Source organism: Adiantum capillus-veneris, chromosome 17, assembly GCF_014529385.1.
Source record: "Adiantum capillus-veneris isolate H3 chromosome 17, ASM1452938v2, whole genome shotgun sequence".
Classification (NCBI taxonomy): Eukaryota; Viridiplantae; Streptophyta; class Polypodiopsida; order Polypodiales; family Pteridaceae; genus Adiantum; species Adiantum capillus-veneris.
In genome coordinates this window covers 158,188,604-158,195,292 of record NC_140947.1, presented here as the reverse complement: position 1 = coordinate 158,195,292, position 6,689 = coordinate 158,188,604, and the positions used below count along the sequence as shown (strand labels likewise).

General features: G+C 41.2%; 1 pseudogene; it reads left to right on the top strand.

Moving 5' to 3' along the window:
* Window positions 1–65: 65 nt before the first annotated feature.
* Window positions 66–6,689, top strand: part of LOC147438401 (uncharacterized) — a 31,638-nt pseudogene continuing 25,014 nt past the window's right edge.

Below are 6,689 nucleotides of genomic sequence, written 5' to 3'. Positions count from 1 at the left end.
CAAGCCTTGCATCCTGGCTTGGCTGCCGGGAACCATTCCTAGGTGAAGTTTCTGTGAGTGCGTGCATGGATTCAGCTTCTGTTAGATTGTTGTCAATCTTGGGACTTAATCAAACTATCAGCAACATACCACAGACAAGCCGTGCAAGCTCAACGGGGATGCTGCTTCAGCTAAAGCCAAGAACGTAACATGCTTGGTTGTACGAAGACACTAAACGGTTGAATCTTCAAACACAGGTTTAGAGTTTTCATGTTTGAAGGAAGATATTTTGAAATTGTGCTGCCTTCAGTAGCTCAAGAGAACAACACAGGGCTCCTTGTCTCCATGCAAAGAAGATCGGAGACGGTACTCTCATAGTCAGGTAATCATCGATTCTTGAGAGGCTTTTTGTTCGTTTAATTTAATGTTTTCCACTAGACTATTTTCTAGTGGGAATTTGCAGCTGCAGGCATTGACATGGATTTATGGCTGTCAAAAAGGCCAGGTCTAGGGTGATTAATGCTAGAATACTTGAGGTATGTAGATGTTTCACAATACTTTTATTGTTTGCCAAGGCTGTTCTTCAACCTACACATCCTCAACTGAGGGTTTGTGGTTTATAGGGTTTAGGGAAGCTACTGCTTGCTGTATTTTCAATCTAAAGACATCTATCATTTGGGATAAAGCTTTGCTAGGTTTAGTCATGCACCTTTGTGACAAACAAGGTAAGGGAAGGTTAACCTCGTCAGGTTCAGCATGAATTAAAGCTAGCCTTCGGCCTTCGTGCATCCACATTTGACTTTCTAGATACCACAGTTACCTATCACGTTATGACTGGTGATATCTCTACTCCTTATAAAATACGGGTTGCACAAGACTTAGAAGCATGCCTGCAAGATGGGAAAGACGTTCAATATGTTTTAGGGTGTTTCTAAAATTGTCTAAGGCTTTGTAGAATCACACGAGGTTGTTGCTTGCAGAATCAAGTTATCACTTTTAATTGGCTACCTGTTTATCCTTTGTGGTACAGTCTATTGAGCCAAGCATGAGATATACAACTACACTTGATATGTGGTCCTTGGGATTCAAAGCCCTCACGATGAATGTGTGGCCTTACTGGTAAAAGACTTCTCCAAACCACCAGAGGGTGTTGTGATCAAGGAGCGGGGGAGTTTGCTGTCCACTCTCTTTTCATTTCAACTTTTTAGCCCGGCTAACCTGAGTTGATGTGCTTTGGGGGGGGAGGTCATCCCGTGTGTCTTTGTGTGTGTGTGTGTTGGGGTCTGGAGCATATAGCGCTACCAACTTCTACAAATATTATACATGGGATTGTGATTCTCCTTTTTCGACATACTGATGCAGGGCCATACAATCTTCCAAGGTCAGAAAATCTATGGTCTCTTAGTACCCTTCATGGGATCTTATTGCTCTCACAGTGCCAGTTATTTTCCCAATGCCAGATGAAATTTCAAAGCGGTGTCAAGTCGTATATTCATTGATTTCGCATACAGAAGATTTAATTGTTATTTTCAAAGACATACATCTGCCTGATGCTATTTGCAGCACTATGCTCATAAATGGTGCTGCATTAACATCTTCACAACATCTAAATATGAGCGACACAGGTGCCTACGATACCATGGCTTGCTGGTGTATCATGGGCTTCCATAATTCGCACTCAGAAACTGTGACGTGTCTGAGTTTGCCATCGCTAATTTGCTGGATGCTATTCTTGTTGTTTGGTATGCTTCTTGAAGGATACAACCTCGACTAGCGGTTGGCCCTCCACCAATGCAACTTGGTTCCCTTGTCCTAATGCAATTATTTTTGCCTAAATTAGATGTTCCAACTGATAATCAAGTTTAGCGTTTCATGACTCTCTATATGCTTTGTGTGGGTACATTCAGTGATTAAGACACGGCCTAGTTCTAAAAGGTTCTTTCAAAATCTGTCCAATTTTTCATTATGGAATTGTATAAGCCCATCATGCATTTAGCCCATCTGCCTATTATATATCTTCAAAAGTTCAGAATAGTCTGAACTCACGAATTATAAGGGGGAATAAAGCACTCATTAGATCATTAGCTGTTGGGGTATACACACCCTCCCAATAAATCTTCATGGAGCTCAACAGCTGGTCACCACTCGGACGAAAATAAAAAAGATTTGCATGTTCGCTAGATGACGCAAAATACTTTGAACTCACGAGTTACCGCATGGACCACCGCTATGAGCAGTTTAGAACAAGTAATAGGGTGATTTAACATCTATAGAGTTTAGGGATGTAGAAAATGATTACAGAAAATGATTACATATAGATGGGCTGATTCCCTCCAATGAGGCCCCTCACAAAAGGATCATCCTGATATAATCGCAAAAAACCAAATTCAGAAAAAGGAAGAAGTGAAGGAGAGAAACCATGCCAATTTTTTAAAAAAAGAGAACCTCGAAAGGCGCCAAACGCTGGGTTGGACCGTGGAACTGACGATGGTGGCTCGTGGAAGCTCTCACACTACTTTATGTGGCAGGCGTCCTCAACTTTATTCTTAAGCTAGTAAACATTCTTCGTATGGCCAACTACCCTTCTTTTAGTGGCGCATCACCTCATTTGCACATGCAATTTTTCTCTATTTATTTTCTTTTTTGGTTTCTGTGGTCCAGGATCAGCAGAGATCAAGCACATTAATTTTGGGTCTCCGTGCAAGGTGTACTCTCGCATGCAAGTGTTAGTCCAATGTTATTTACCTATTCAATCGAACAGTGTACAGTGTACAGTGTACAGTGTACTTTCCCGCACAGGTATTAATTCACTGTCATTTGCCTTTCCCGTTGAGCAGTGTGCTGTAACATAGAGGCATTAGTCCAGTGTTATGCACCTTGTCTTAAGGGTAACCTAATGCCTAACAATAGACTTATCTTGTGGGATTTTACGACTTCAGCCTGTTTATATCAATATTTTTTTATCAATACTTTTTGAGTCAGTAATAACGTTCCAAGGCAGACCATGATTGAACTCAAAATAGGTTGATGCGTTTGCAGCCACTTTTATCATAAACCTGAGGTTGTTCTTGAACGTGCAGATCCTCAAACAGAGTTATGATTTTGCTTTTCTTGGCAAACGGGGAGCTTATTGTGCTGCGTCATCTTTACCGTGTCTAGTCATCTACCTTTTTGACCAAAAAGGTAATGGAAGATTTTCACAATCTTGTTGAGCACTAGGCTGACCTCAGGCCTTCATGATTTTTCCATGACTATTGTTGATGAAATAGGCACGCATGCACACATTTGCACACACATATGCACACACATTTGGTTTTGTAAAAAGAATGGTGTCTCCAACTTTTAGGACAGGGCAATCATGGGGTGTGCAAGGCTTTGGAAGCATGGTCGCTGGCAGGATGGCAAAGGTATGCTCCCACCTGCACATGGTATTGCAGGGATTGTCTCACGTTTATGATGAACTGGAATTTCACTCTTTTGTTGTCTATAACCTATCTTGTTGTCACTTGCTTTGTCTACTTAATTGAGCGGGAGTTATACAACTGAGGTTGATCTCAATTTGATATGTTGCCCCTATCATCTCCTCTAGCATTTGATATATGCCCTTAGTGCAATCTAAATGTGTAGCCTTAGTCTTCTCCAAATCTATAAAGACAAGATGTCAAGGATCAGGGATGTTGTTGTTGAGAGCCTCGTTTGGGCACTATCCCAGCCACCCCATTATCTTACCTGCTAACCTGAGTTGATGAATGCTCTTTTTTTTTTTTTTTTTGTGTGTGTGTGTGTGTGTGTGTGTTCACGTCCACCTACAGAGAAGTGTGTTTTCGTGGGTTTAAGAAGTGTGATTTCATCACTGTTTGGAGCCTTTGCTAATGCCTACTCCTACACATGCGAGTGGCAGGGATTTCTAGTGTTTTACTACCAAAATTTTACAGGCCATTTTATCACCAAGCTTTGTCCTTGGTGGATTGACATTCAATATGTCGCACGAATTCAATGTTCACTATAAATATGAGAAGGTCAAGATGTTCCATCTGAAAAGAAGCAATTTGTCTGATTCTGGCCTCGGAGAGGAACATTGCAACAATGTTCGCACGGGCATTCCTCGGTTGTGGTCCATGAAAGCCAGATTAGGCCCCTCCTAGTGATGCCCATCCTGGCATACACTCGCCTCCAATGTCCCCTTCCAGGAGTATCAATTACGGATCTTCACTACTTGAGTTTGTTGATAGCCGTCTGATTTGTTTGAATGCAAGTCGCATTGGTACTCCTAGATTGTCTAGTTCAAGACGCTATACCAGCATGTGTAAAAGTGAACTTTTATCTTCTTCTGATTCACAACGCGAGCATGTCCTTGATTGTGTCTGTTCGATCTTAGCCTTCAGCATTAAGCCTTCTACTCTGTTACAAAAGTGATGATGTGCCGAACAAAAGCCAGCATTTGCATTATATGAACCCATGAATCAAAGAAAGATTACATAATTGGGCATGTGTTCTTGTGTTTATCGAACCATGATTGATTAGACATACTTTTATCTACTTTTATCCCTAAGTGGGGAAGTATGAATGGCCATTGACATGCTTAACAGGCATGAAGGACTATATCCTCTCACCTTATTGCAAGAGAGATATAGATGGATACAAGTGTATAGAATAGATGGAATCTACCTTACGCACACACAGTAAAACATGCATGATGACTTGCATTGAATGCTGTTTTGAAAATGCTTGAGCATTAAGTATTCTACTCAAAAAGAGCTTTCATTTGATTGCCATATTGAAGCTTTTGTTATTAGTTTCCACCGATTCTAGAATGTTCTAAAAGCTTCCAGTCAAGGGGAGTATTCCAAAAGAAGGACAAGTGTCAAGACACTTGTTACATGTAAGGACGCTTGTCAAAGACAAAAGACAATTCACTTTTTTTATTTTACAAAAGGTAAGACACTTGTGCCAAAACACTTCAAACATGTAAGGACACTTGGCAAAGATTATTTAGCTTTTTAGACAGACAAGTGTCAAGTTCTGTAACTTATTCATTAACTAGGAATATTCCATTTTTTACAATTTTTTGAAATTGGTACGATCCTTATTCAAGAGGCATGTTCATCCATATAAACATAGCCTCTTCTCTCTCGTTTTGGAGATCACCTCTTCTCTCTCTTTTGGGGAGAGAGAGATTCGTTGATGTGTGAAATCTTCTAAAGTGCGGTGCAAATTTGACGTGGAAGTAGCGTACGTTGCATGCTTCTCGGCTAAAATAGCTTTTGGGCTTAGGTCTTATTAGCAATTGCTTTTGAGGGCGCTCCAGGCTTTTTGTATCAGTTGCCTTTGGGCCTGGAGCCTTTACAGTTGAGACCTTAGGGGCACTTTGGCAGATCTGTGCACGGTTACATAGATGCAAATTGACTCCTCGGCATTTGTACTTTGTGACTTGAGAACTATCGGGGGGGGCGGAAAATTGAGGGGCCACTGTGACACGACAAATGTTTGACTTAAAGCTCTAGTGTTTTAGCCATGACTATTGTTTGGAATTTTGTCGAAGGTGGTAGAAGGTCGAAAAACCTTCTCTCAAGAAGATTAAATGAAATCATGAAATACAAGAAGCACTCTTGGAAGGGACGGAAGTTTGCGTCTTTTCCCAACTATCTCGGTCAACAAGTAAAATTGGAGGATTTGGCATAGAAGAGGTCCAAAAGGAAACACTGACGACGTTTTCACTTTGAGGACAACTCCATTCTTCTTCTACACCTTTTAGTTCTAGTTCTAGTGAGGAAGTCGAGCAAATGTAAGTTTCAGAAAAGATACTCCATCTTCTAACGACAACAACGATGACTATTACACCTTTGGAACCACTTTTGGCAAAAAGAGGAATCACTTGATTCGGGATACTTTCCTACCATTTACAGCCCTTCGGAATGTGTCTTGGAAGGGAAAAAATAGAACGATATTGTTGCGATCTGCTAAAAGTTATTCTACGATATTGTCTGAATCAAAAAACTGCTAGTATTCAGCAATTTGTGGATCATGCCCCGAACAGTTTCTCAGTGATTTTATGCCTCGGACAATAAAGAGAGAGAAGAAAGCCAGGAAGCTTGTTCAAAAAAGGAAATCCACAACCCCACACTTTTCTATTGAGTGAAACGGGAATACCTCAAGCAGGGAGGGGGGTTGAAGTGGGACATGTCTTAGCTTCAAGGTACACCTCAAAACTGAAGAGAATTTGTGATGTTCTCCTTCCCCATCCACTTTCCATCAAGAGCCAAAAAGTGCTCTTAACCAAATTATCCGGTGGACCTAGCTTACCTTTCTAATCTTTCCTTGTGGCCTGTGGCATGTTGGTAGCCCCGCTGGCCTCCCATGTCCACTAGCACCTCAATCTGAATCGTCGGAATTCTTTGATGAACCATTAGTAGATTCCCTTGCTTCGTTAGAACCCTCGAATACACTATCAGCTTATTCCCTACCTTCTTCGGAATTCTCTTATGAACTTTCATCCAATTCCCTAGTTTCTTTCTTTTCCATGGACTCTTGTCCCGTTGAGGTGGACACTAGCTTGTCCGTACGATAGGTCAATGAGCCGGCATGCATACCAAAAGCTTGCTTGGCAAGTCCCATAAGTCTTTGAATGGAGACAGCTTTTTGTTGCGTGACAATATTGTCAAATCTCTTTTGGCAAACCATAGCAAAACCTCTCAATCAGGTCCTTCGAA